General features: G+C 45.6%; 40 pseudogenes; all 40 read right to left on the bottom strand.

Moving 5' to 3' along the window:
* Positions 1-222: 222 nt before the first annotated feature.
* On the bottom strand, positions 223-341 carry LOC140080800 (5S ribosomal RNA; annotated as a pseudogene).
* A 70-nt stretch (positions 342-411) lies between these two features.
* LOC140100572 (5S ribosomal RNA) lies at positions 412-530 on the bottom strand (annotated as a pseudogene).
* A 70-nt stretch (positions 531-600) lies between these two features.
* On the bottom strand, positions 601-719 carry LOC140100571 (5S ribosomal RNA; annotated as a pseudogene).
* Positions 720-789: 70 nt separating this feature from the next.
* On the bottom strand, positions 790-908 carry LOC140080799 (5S ribosomal RNA; annotated as a pseudogene).
* A 251-nt stretch (positions 909-1,159) lies between these two features.
* LOC140089271 (5S ribosomal RNA) lies at positions 1,160-1,278 on the bottom strand (annotated as a pseudogene).
* A 70-nt stretch (positions 1,279-1,348) lies between these two features.
* LOC140091757 (5S ribosomal RNA) lies at positions 1,349-1,467 on the bottom strand (annotated as a pseudogene).
* A 70-nt stretch (positions 1,468-1,537) lies between these two features.
* Positions 1,538-1,656, bottom strand: LOC140090813 (5S ribosomal RNA; annotated as a pseudogene).
* Positions 1,657-1,726: 70 nt separating this feature from the next.
* Positions 1,727-1,845, bottom strand: LOC140086793 (5S ribosomal RNA; annotated as a pseudogene).
* A 70-nt stretch (positions 1,846-1,915) lies between these two features.
* Positions 1,916-2,034, bottom strand: LOC140100570 (5S ribosomal RNA; annotated as a pseudogene).
* Positions 2,035-2,104: 70 nt separating this feature from the next.
* Positions 2,105-2,223, bottom strand: LOC140084363 (5S ribosomal RNA; annotated as a pseudogene).
* Positions 2,224-2,663: 440 nt separating this feature from the next.
* LOC140100569 (5S ribosomal RNA) lies at positions 2,664-2,782 on the bottom strand (annotated as a pseudogene).
* A 70-nt stretch (positions 2,783-2,852) lies between these two features.
* On the bottom strand, positions 2,853-2,971 carry LOC140080798 (5S ribosomal RNA; annotated as a pseudogene).
* A 70-nt stretch (positions 2,972-3,041) lies between these two features.
* LOC140100568 (5S ribosomal RNA) lies at positions 3,042-3,160 on the bottom strand (annotated as a pseudogene).
* A 70-nt stretch (positions 3,161-3,230) lies between these two features.
* On the bottom strand, positions 3,231-3,349 carry LOC140083275 (5S ribosomal RNA; annotated as a pseudogene).
* Positions 3,350-3,789: 440 nt separating this feature from the next.
* LOC140100567 (5S ribosomal RNA) lies at positions 3,790-3,908 on the bottom strand (annotated as a pseudogene).
* A 70-nt stretch (positions 3,909-3,978) lies between these two features.
* Positions 3,979-4,097, bottom strand: LOC140096043 (5S ribosomal RNA; annotated as a pseudogene).
* A 70-nt stretch (positions 4,098-4,167) lies between these two features.
* LOC140081616 (5S ribosomal RNA) lies at positions 4,168-4,286 on the bottom strand (annotated as a pseudogene).
* Positions 4,287-4,537: 251 nt separating this feature from the next.
* LOC140083080 (5S ribosomal RNA) lies at positions 4,538-4,656 on the bottom strand (annotated as a pseudogene).
* Positions 4,657-4,726: 70 nt separating this feature from the next.
* Positions 4,727-4,845, bottom strand: LOC140100566 (5S ribosomal RNA; annotated as a pseudogene).
* Positions 4,846-5,104: 259 nt separating this feature from the next.
* LOC140090309 (5S ribosomal RNA) lies at positions 5,105-5,223 on the bottom strand (annotated as a pseudogene).
* Positions 5,224-5,482: 259 nt separating this feature from the next.
* Positions 5,483-5,601, bottom strand: LOC140100565 (5S ribosomal RNA; annotated as a pseudogene).
* A 70-nt stretch (positions 5,602-5,671) lies between these two features.
* Positions 5,672-5,790, bottom strand: LOC140080797 (5S ribosomal RNA; annotated as a pseudogene).
* A 70-nt stretch (positions 5,791-5,860) lies between these two features.
* Positions 5,861-5,979, bottom strand: LOC140093261 (5S ribosomal RNA; annotated as a pseudogene).
* A 70-nt stretch (positions 5,980-6,049) lies between these two features.
* On the bottom strand, positions 6,050-6,168 carry LOC140080796 (5S ribosomal RNA; annotated as a pseudogene).
* Positions 6,169-6,238: 70 nt separating this feature from the next.
* LOC140080795 (5S ribosomal RNA) lies at positions 6,239-6,357 on the bottom strand (annotated as a pseudogene).
* Positions 6,358-6,427: 70 nt separating this feature from the next.
* On the bottom strand, positions 6,428-6,546 carry LOC140100564 (5S ribosomal RNA; annotated as a pseudogene).
* A 70-nt stretch (positions 6,547-6,616) lies between these two features.
* LOC140080794 (5S ribosomal RNA) lies at positions 6,617-6,735 on the bottom strand (annotated as a pseudogene).
* A 70-nt stretch (positions 6,736-6,805) lies between these two features.
* LOC140100561 (5S ribosomal RNA) lies at positions 6,806-6,924 on the bottom strand (annotated as a pseudogene).
* Positions 6,925-6,994: 70 nt separating this feature from the next.
* On the bottom strand, positions 6,995-7,113 carry LOC140080793 (5S ribosomal RNA; annotated as a pseudogene).
* Positions 7,114-7,183: 70 nt separating this feature from the next.
* On the bottom strand, positions 7,184-7,302 carry LOC140100560 (5S ribosomal RNA; annotated as a pseudogene).
* Positions 7,303-7,372: 70 nt separating this feature from the next.
* Positions 7,373-7,491, bottom strand: LOC140100559 (5S ribosomal RNA; annotated as a pseudogene).
* Positions 7,492-7,561: 70 nt separating this feature from the next.
* Positions 7,562-7,680, bottom strand: LOC140094342 (5S ribosomal RNA; annotated as a pseudogene).
* A 259-nt stretch (positions 7,681-7,939) lies between these two features.
* LOC140083553 (5S ribosomal RNA) lies at positions 7,940-8,058 on the bottom strand (annotated as a pseudogene).
* Positions 8,059-8,128: 70 nt separating this feature from the next.
* On the bottom strand, positions 8,129-8,247 carry LOC140090331 (5S ribosomal RNA; annotated as a pseudogene).
* A 70-nt stretch (positions 8,248-8,317) lies between these two features.
* On the bottom strand, positions 8,318-8,436 carry LOC140097517 (5S ribosomal RNA; annotated as a pseudogene).
* A 70-nt stretch (positions 8,437-8,506) lies between these two features.
* Positions 8,507-8,625, bottom strand: LOC140087996 (5S ribosomal RNA; annotated as a pseudogene).
* Positions 8,626-8,695: 70 nt separating this feature from the next.
* LOC140100558 (5S ribosomal RNA) lies at positions 8,696-8,814 on the bottom strand (annotated as a pseudogene).
* A 70-nt stretch (positions 8,815-8,884) lies between these two features.
* On the bottom strand, positions 8,885-9,003 carry LOC140080790 (5S ribosomal RNA; annotated as a pseudogene).
* Positions 9,004-9,073: 70 nt separating this feature from the next.
* LOC140080789 (5S ribosomal RNA) lies at positions 9,074-9,192 on the bottom strand (annotated as a pseudogene).
* Positions 9,193-9,262: 70 nt separating this feature from the next.
* Positions 9,263-9,381, bottom strand: LOC140080788 (5S ribosomal RNA; annotated as a pseudogene).
* Positions 9,382-9,449: the final 68 nt, after the last annotated feature.

The raw sequence follows: 9,449 nt of genomic DNA, 5'->3' as shown, positions 1-9,449 counted from the left end.
CTATCTCATAGAGAAACTAACACAATTTTCAGGTTCAAAAAGGTCAACGGAACTTGGGATTCCCAGCCAGTCTCCCATGCTGGTACTTGCCAAGCCTTAAGCTGCTGCGATCTGACGAGAGCAGGCACATTCAGCTTAGAATGGCCGTTGACAGCAGCTGTTCAATTTGAACCTTCTTTTACTATCTCATAGAGAAATTAACACAATTTTCAGGTTCAAAAAGGTCAACAGAACTTGGGATTCCCAGCCAGTCTCCCATGCTGGTACTTGCCAAGCCTTAAGCTGCATTGCTGCTGCGATCTGACGAGAGCAGGCACATTCAGCTTAGAATGGCCGTTGACAGCAGCTGTTCAATTTGAACCTTCTTTTACTATCTCATAGAGAAACTAACACAATTTTCAGGTTCAAAAAGGTCAACGGAACTTGGGATTCCCAGCCAGTCTCCCATGCTGGTACTTGCCAAGCCTTAAGCTGCATTGCTGCTGCGATCTGACGAGAGCAGGCACATTCAGCTTAGAATGGCCGTTGACAGCAGCTGTTCAATTTGAACCTTCTTTTACTATCTCATAGAGAAACTAACACAATTTTCAGGTTCAAAAAGGTCAACGGAACTTGGGATTCCCAGCCAGTCTCCCATGCTGGTACTTGCCAAGCCTTAAGCTGCATTGCTGCTGCGATCTGACGAGAGCAGGCACATTCAGCTTAGAATGGCCGTTGACAGCAGCTGTTCAATTTGAACCTTCTTTTACTATCTCATAGAGAAACTAACACAATTTTCAGGTTCAAAAAGGTCAACAGAACTTGGGATTCCCAGCCAGTCTCCCATGCTGGTACTTGCCAAGCCTTAAGCTGCATTGCTGCTGCGATCTGACGAGAGCAGGCACATTCAGCTTAGAATGGCCGTTGACAGCAGCTGTTCAATTTGAACCTTCTTTTACTATCTCATAGAGAAACTAACACAATTTTCAGGTTCAAAAAGGTCAACGGAACTAGGGATTCCCAGCCAGTCTCCCATGCTGGTACTTGCCAAGCCTTAAGCTGCTGCGATCTGACGAGAGCAGGCACATTCAGCTTAGAATGGCCGTTGACAGCAGCTGTTCAATTTGAACCTTCTTTTACTATCTCATAGAGAAACTAACACAATTTTCAGGTTCAAAAAGGTCAACAGAACTTGGGATTCCCAGAAAGTCTCCCATGCTGGTACTTGCCAAGCCTTAAGCTGCATTGCTGCTGCGATCTGACGAGAGCAGGCACATTCAGCTTAGAATGGCCGTTGACAGCAGCTGTTCAATTTGAACCTTCTTTTACTATCTCATAGAGAAACTAACACAATTTTCAGGTTCAAAAAGGTCAACAGAACTTGGGATTCCCAGCAAGTCTCCCATGCTGGTACTTGCCAAGCCTTAAGCTGCAATGCTGCTGCGATCTGACGAGAGCAGGCACATTCAGCTTAGAATGGCCGTTGACAGCAGCTGTTCAATTTGAACCTTCTTTTACCATCTTTGACAGAGAAACTAACAATTTTCAGGTTCAAAAAGGCCAACGGAACTTGGGATTCCCAGCCAGTCTCCCATGCTGGTACTTGCCAAGCCTTAAGCTGCATTGCTGCTGCAATCTGACGAGAGCAGGCACATTCAGCTTAGAATGGCCGTTGACAGCAGCTGTTCAATTTGAACCTTCTTTTACTATCTCATAGAGAAACTAACACAATTTTCAGGTTCAAAAAGGTCAACGGAACTTGGGATTCCCAGCCAGTCTCCCATACTGGTACTTGCCAAGCCTTAAGCTGCATTGCTGCTGCGATCTGACGAGAGCAGGCACATTCAGCTTAGAATGGCCGTTGACAGCAGCTGTTCAATTTGAACCTTCTTTTACTATCTCATAGAAAAACTAACACAATTTTCAGGTTCAAAAAGGTCAACGGAACTTGGGATTCCCAGCCAGTCTCCCATGCTGGTACTTGCCAAGCCTTAAGCTGCATTGCTGCTGCGATCTGACGAGAGCAGGCACATTCAGCTTAGAATGGCCGTTGACAGCAGCTGTTCAATTTGAACCTTCTTTTACTATCTCATAGAGAAACTAACACAATTTTCAGGTTCAAAAAGGTCAACGGAACTTGGGATTCCCAGCCAGTCTCCCATGCTGGTACTTGCCAAGCCTTAAGCTGCATTGATGCTGCGATCTGACGAGAGCAGGCACATTCAGCTTAGAATGGCCGTTGACAGCAGCTGTTCAGTTTGAACCTTCTTTTACTATCTCATAGAGAAACTAACACAATTTTCAGGTTCAAAAAGGTCAACGGAACTTGGGATTCCCAGCCAGTCTCCCATGCTGGTACTTGCCGAGCCTTAAGCTGCTGCGATCTGACGAGAGCAGGCACATTCAGCTTAGAATGGCCGTTGACAGCAGCTGTTCAATTTGAACCTTCTTTTACTATCTCATAGAGAAACTAACACAATTTTCAGGTTCAAAAAGGTCAACAGAACTTGGGATTCGCAGCCAGTCTCCCATGCTGGTACTTGCCAAGCCTTAAGCTGCATTGCTGCTGCGATCTGACGAGAGCAGGCACATTCAGCTTAGAATGGATGTTGACAGCAGCTGTTCAATTTGAACCTTCTTTTACTATCTCATAGAGAAACTAACACAATTTTCAGGTTCAAAAAGGTCAACGGAACTTGGGATTCCCAGCCAGTCTCCCATGCTGGTACTTGCCAAGCCTTAAGCTGCATTGCTGCTGCGATCTGACGAGAGCAGGCACATTCAGCTTAGAATGGCCGTTGACAGCAGCTGTTCAATTTGAACCTTCTTTTACTATCTCATAGAGAAACTAACACAATTTTCAGGTTCAAAAAGGTCAACAGAACTTGGGATTCCCAGCCAGTCTCCCATGCTGGTACTTGCCAAGCCTTAAGCTGCATTGCTGCTGCGATCTGACGAGAGCAGGCACATTCAGCTTAGAATGGCCGTTGACAGCAGCTGTTCAATTTGAACCTTCTTTTACTATCTCATAGAGAAACTAACACAATTTTCAGGTTCAAAAAGGTCAACGGAACTTGGGATTCCCAGCCAGTCTCCCATGCTGGTACTTGCCAAGCCTTAAGCTGCATTGCTGCTGCGATCTGACGAGAGCAGGCACATTCAGCTTAGAATGGCCGTTGACAGCAGCTGTTCAATTTGAACCTTCTTTTACCATCTTTGACAGAGAAACTAACAATTTTCAGGTTCAAAAAGGTCAACGGAACTTGGGATTCCCAGCCAGTTTCCCATGCTGGTACTTGCCAAGCCTTAAGCTGCATTGCTGCTGCGATCTGACGAGAGCAGGCACATTCAGCTTAGAATGGCCGTTGACAGCAGCTGTTCAATTTGAACCTTCTTTTAATATCTCATAGAGAAACTAACACAATTTTCAGGTTCACAAAGGTCAACGGAACTTAGGATTCCCAGCCAGTCTCCCATGCTGGTACTTGCCAAGCCTTAAGCTGCATTGCTGCTGCGAACTGACGAGAGCAGGCACATTCAGCTTAGAATGGCCGTTAGCAGCAGCTGTTCAATTTGAACCTTCTTTTACTATCTCATAGAGAAACTAACACAATTTTCAGGTTCAAAAAGGTCAACGGAACTTGGGATTCCCAGCCAGTCTCCCATGCTGGTACTTGCCAAGCCTTAAGCTGCTGCGATCTGACGAGAGCAGGCACATTCAGCTTAGAATGGCCGTTGACAGCAGCTATTCAATTTGAACCTTCTTTTACCATCTTTGACAGAGAAACTAACAATTTTCAGGTTCAAAGAGGTCAACGGAACTTGGGATTCCCAGCCAGTCTCCCATGCTGGTACTTGCCAAGCCTTAAGCTGCATTGCTGCTGCGATCTGACGAGAGCAGGCACATTCAGCTTAGAATGGCCGTTGACAGCAGCTGCCTAATTTCTACTTTCTTTTACTATCTCATAGAGAAACTAACACAATTTTCAGGTTCAAAAAGCTCAACGGAACTTGGGATTCCCAGCCAGTCTCCCATGCTGGTACTTGCCAAGCCTTAAGCTGCATTGCTGCTGCGATCTGACGAGAGCAGGCACATTCAGCTTAGAAGGGCCGTTGACAGCAGCTGTTCAATTTGAACCTTCTTTTACTATCTCATATAGAAACTAACACAATTTTCAGGTTCAAAAAGGTCAACGGAACTTGGGATTCCCAGACAGTCTCCCATGCTGGTACTTGCCAAGCCTTAAGCTGCATTGATGCTGCGATCTGACGAGAGCAGGCACATTCAGCTTAGAATGGCCGTTGACAGCAGCTGTTCAGTTTGAACCTTCTTTTACTATCTCATAGAGAAACTAACACAATTTTCAGGTTCAAAAAGGTCAACGGAACTTGGGATTCCCAGACAGTCTCCCATGCTGGTACTTGCCAAGCCTTAAGCTGCTGCGATCTGACGAGAGCAGGCACATTCAGCTTAGAATGGCCGTTGACAGCAGCTGTTCAATTTGAACCTTCTTTTACTATCTCATAGAAAAACTAACACAATTTTCAGGTTCAAAAAGGTCAACAGAACTTGGGATTCCCAGCCAGTCTCCCATGCTGGTACTTGCCAAGCCTTAAGCTGCATTGCTGCTGCGATCTAACGAGAGCAGGCACATTCAGCTTAGAATGGCCGTTGACAGCAGCTATTCAATTTGAACCTTCTTTTACCATCTTTGACAGAGAAACTAACAATTTTCAGGTTCAAAAAGGTCAACGGAACTTGGGATTCCCAGCCAGTCTCCCATGCTGGTACTTGCCAAGCCTTAAGCTGCATTGCTGCTGCGATCTGACGAGAGCAGGCACATTCAGCTTAGAATGGCCGTTGACAGCAGCTGCCTAATTTCTACTTTCTTTTACTATCTCATATAGAAACTAACACAATTTTCAGGTTCAAAAAGCTCAACAGAACTTGGGATTCCCAGCCAGTTTCCCATGCTGGTACTTGCCAAGCCTTAAGCTGCATTGCTGCTGCGATCTGACGAGAGCAGGCACATTCAGCTTAGAAGGGCCGTTGACAGCAGCTGTTCAATTTGAACCTTCTTTTACTATCTCATATAGAAACTAACACAATTTTCAGGTTCAAAAAGGTCAACGGAACTTGGGATTCCCAGACAGTCTCCCATGCTGGTACTTGCCAAGCCTTAAGCTGCATTGATGCTGCGATCTGTCGAGAGCAGGCACATTCAGCTTAGAATGGCCGTTGACAGCAGCTGTTCAGTTTGAACCTTCTTTTACTATCTCATAGAGAAACTAACACAATTTTCAGGTTCAAAAAGGTCAACGGAACTTGGGATTCACAGCCAGTCTCCCATGCTGGTACTTGCCAAGCCTTAAGCCGCATCGCTGCTGTGATCCGACAAGAGCACGCACATTCAGCTTAGAATGGCCGTTGACAGCAGCTGTTCAATTTGAACCTTCTTTTACTATCTCATAGAGAAACTAACACAATTTTCAGGTTCAAAAAGGTCAACGGAACTTGGGATTCCCAGCCAGTCTCCCATGCTGGTACTTGCCAAGCCTTAAGCTGCATTGCTGCTGCGATCTGACGAGAGCAGGCACATTCAGCTTAGAATGGCCGTTGACAGCAGCTGTTCAATTTGAACCTTCTTTTACTATCTCATAGAGAAACTAACACAATTTTCAGGTTCAAAAAGGTCAACAGAACTTGGGATTCCCAGCCAGTCTCCCATGCTGGTACTTGCCAAGCCTTAAGCTGCATTGCTGCTGCGATCTGACGAGAGCAGGCACATTCAGCTTAGAATGGCCGTTGACAGCAGCTGTTCAATTTGAACCTTCTTTTACTATCTCATAGAGAAACTAACACAATTTTCAGGTTCAAAAAGGTCAACAGAACTTGGGATTCCCAGCCAGTCTCCCATGCTGGTACTTGCCAAGCCTTAAGCTGCAATGCTGCTGCGATCTGACGAGAGCAGGCACATTCAGCTTAGAATGGCCGTTGACAGCAGCTGTTCAATTTGAACCTTCTTTTACTATCTCATAGAGAAACTAACACAATTTTCAGGTTCAAAAAGGTCAACAGAACTTGGGATTCCCAGCCAGTCTCCCATGCTGGTACTTGCCAAGCCTTAAGCTGCATTGCTGCTGCGATCTGACGAGAGCAGGCACATTCAGCTTAGAATGGCCGTTGACAGCAGCTGTTCAATTTGAACCTTCTTTTACTATCTCATAGAAAAACTAACACAATTTTCAGGTTCAAAAAGGTCAACAGAACTTGGGATTCCCAGCCAGTCTCCCATGCTGGTACTTGCCAAGCCTTAAGCTGCATTGCTGCTGCGATCTGACGAGAGCAGGCACATTCAGCTTAGAATGGCCGTTGACAGCAGCTGTTCAATTTGAACCTTCTTTTACCATCTTTGACAGAGAAACTAACAATTTTCAGGTTCAAAAAGGTCAACGGAACTTGGGATTCCCAGCCAGTCTCCCATGCTGGTACTTGCCAAGCCTTAAGCTGCATTGCTGCTGCGATCTGACGAGAGCAGGCACATTCAGCTTAGAATGGCCGTTGACAGCAGCTGTTCAATTTGAACCTTCTTTTACTATCTCATAGAGAAACTAACACAATTTTCAGGTTCAAAAAGGTCAACAGAACTTGGGATTCCCAGCCAGTCTCCCATGCTGGTACTTGCCAAGCCTTAAGCTGCATTGCTGCTGCGATCTGACGAGAGCAGGCACATTCAGCTTAGAATGGCCGTTGACAGCAGCTGTTCAATTTGAACCTTCTTTTACCATCTTTGACAGAGAAACTAACAATTTTCAGGTTCAAAAAGGTCAACGGAACTTGGGATTCCCAGCCAGTCTCCCATGCTGGTACTTGCCAAGCCTTAAGCTGCATTGCTGCTGCGATCTGACGAGAGCAGGCACATTCAGCTTAGAATGGCCGTTGACAGCAGCTGTTCAATTTGAACCTTCTTTTACTATCTCATAGAGAAACTAACACAATTTTCAGGTTCAAAAAGGTCAACAGAACTTGGGATTCCCAGCCAGTCTCCCATGCTGGTACTTGCCAAGCCTTAAGCTGCATTGCTGCTGCGATCTGACGAGAGCAGGCACATTCAGCTTAGAATGGCCGTTGACAGCAGCTGTTCAATTTGAACCTTCTTTTACTATCTCATAGAGAAACTAACACAATTTTCAGGTTCAAAAAGGTCAACGGAACTTGGGATTCCCAGCCAGTCTCCCATGCTGGTACTTGCCAAGCCTTAAGCTGCATTGCTGCTGCGATCTGACGAGAGCAGGCACATTCAGCTTAGAATGGCCGTTGACAGCAGCTGTTCAATTTGAACCTTCTTTTACCATCTTTGACAGAGAAACTAACAATTTTCAGGTTCAAAAAGGTCAACGGAACTTGGGATTCCCAGCCAGTCTCCCATGCTGGTACTTGCCAAGCCTTAAGCTGCATTGCTGCTGCGATCTGACGAGAGCAGGCACATTCAGCTTAGAATGGCCGTTGACAGCAGCTGCCTAATTTCTACTTTCTTTTACTATCTCATAGAGAAACTAACACAATTTTCAGGTTCAAAAAGCTCAACGGAACTTGGGATTCCCAGCCAGTCTCCCATGCTGGTACTTGCCAAGCCTTAAGCTGCATTGATGCTGCGATCTGACGAGAGCAGGCACATTCAGCTTAGAATGGCCGTTGACAGCAGCTGTTCAGTTTGAACCTTCTTTTACTATCTCATAGAGAAACTAACACAATTTTCAGGTTCAAAAAGGTCAACGGAACTTGGGATTCACAGCCAGTCTCCCATGCTGGTACTTGCCAAGCCTTAAGCCGCATCGCTGCTGTGATCCGACAAGAGCACGCACATTCAGCTTAGAATGGCCGTTGACAGCAGCTGTTCAATTTGAACCTTCTTTTACTATCTCATAGAGAAACTAACACAATTTTCAGGTTCAAAAAGGTCAACGGAACTTGGGATTCCCAGCCAGTCTCCCATGCTGGTACTTGCCAAGCCTTAAGCTGCATTTCTGCTGCGATCTGACGAGAGCAGGCACATTCAGCTTAGAATGGCCGTTGACAGCAGCTGTTCAATTTGAACCTTCTTTTACTATCTCATAGAGAAACTAACACAATTTTCAGGTTCAAAAAGGTCAACAGAACTTGGGATTCCCAGCCAGTCTCCCATGCTGGTACTTGCCAAGACTTAAGCTGCATTGCTGCTGCGATCTGACGAGAGCAGGCACATTCAGCTTAGAATGGCCGTTGACAGCAGCTGTTCAATTTGAACCTTCTTTTACTATCTCATAGAGAAACTAACACAATTTTCAGGTTCAAAAAGGTCAACGGAACTTGGGATTCCCAGCCAGTCTCCCATGCTGTTACTTGCCAAGCCTAAAGCTGCATTGCTGCTGCAATCTGACGAGAGCAGGCACATTCAGCTTAGAATGGCCGTTGACAGCAGCTGTTCAGTTTGAACCTTCTTTTACTATCTCATAGAGAAACTAACACAATTTTCAGGTTCAAAAAGGTCAACGGAACTTGGGATTCCCAGCCAGTCTCCCATGCTGGTACTTGCCAAGCCTTAAGCTGCATTGCTGCTGTGATCTGACGAGAGCAGGCACATTCAGCTTAGAATGGCCGTTGACAGCAGCTGTTCAATTTGAACCTTCTTTTACTATCTCATAGAGAAACTAACACAATTTTCAGGTTCAAAAAGGTCAACGGAACTTGGGATTCCCAGCCAGTCTCCCATGCTGGTACTTGCCAAGCCTTAAGCTGCATTGCTGCTGCGATCTGACGAGAGCAGGCACATTCAGCTTAGAATGGCCGTTGACAGCAGCTGTTCAATTTGAACCTTCTTTTACTATCTCATAGAGAAACTAACACAATTTTCAGGTTCAAAAAGGTCAACAGAACTTGGGATTCCCAGCCAGTCTCCCATGCTGGTACTTGCCAAGCCTTAAGCTGCATTGCTGCTGCGATCTGACGAGAGCAGGCACATTCAGCTTAGAATGGCCGTTGACAGCAGCTGTTCAATTTGAACCTTCTTTTACTATCTCATAGAGAAACTAACACAATTTTCAGGTTCAAAAAGGTCAACAGAACTTGGGATTCCCAGCCAGTCTCCCATGCTGGTACTTGCCAAGCCTTAAGCTGCATTGCTGCTGCGATCTGACGAGAGCAGGCACATTCAGCTTAGAATGGCCGTTGACAGCAGCTGTTCAATTTGAACCTTCTTTTACTATCTCATAGAGAAACTAACACAATTTTCAGGTTCAAAAAGGTCAACAGAACTTGGGATTCCCAGCCAGTCTCCCATGCTGGTACTTGCCAAGCCTTAAGCTGCATTGCTGCTGCGATCTGACGAGAGCAGGCACATTCAGCTTAGAATGGCCGTTGACAGCAGCTGTTCAATTTGAACCTTCTTTTACTATCTCATAGAAAAACTAACACAATTTTCAGGTTCAAA

This window comes from Engystomops pustulosus, chromosome 9, assembly GCF_040894005.1.
Source record: "Engystomops pustulosus chromosome 9, aEngPut4.maternal, whole genome shotgun sequence".
Taxonomy (NCBI): domain Eukaryota; kingdom Metazoa; phylum Chordata; class Amphibia; order Anura; family Leptodactylidae; genus Engystomops; species Engystomops pustulosus.
This window is presented reverse-complemented; position numbering and strand designations above follow the sequence as displayed.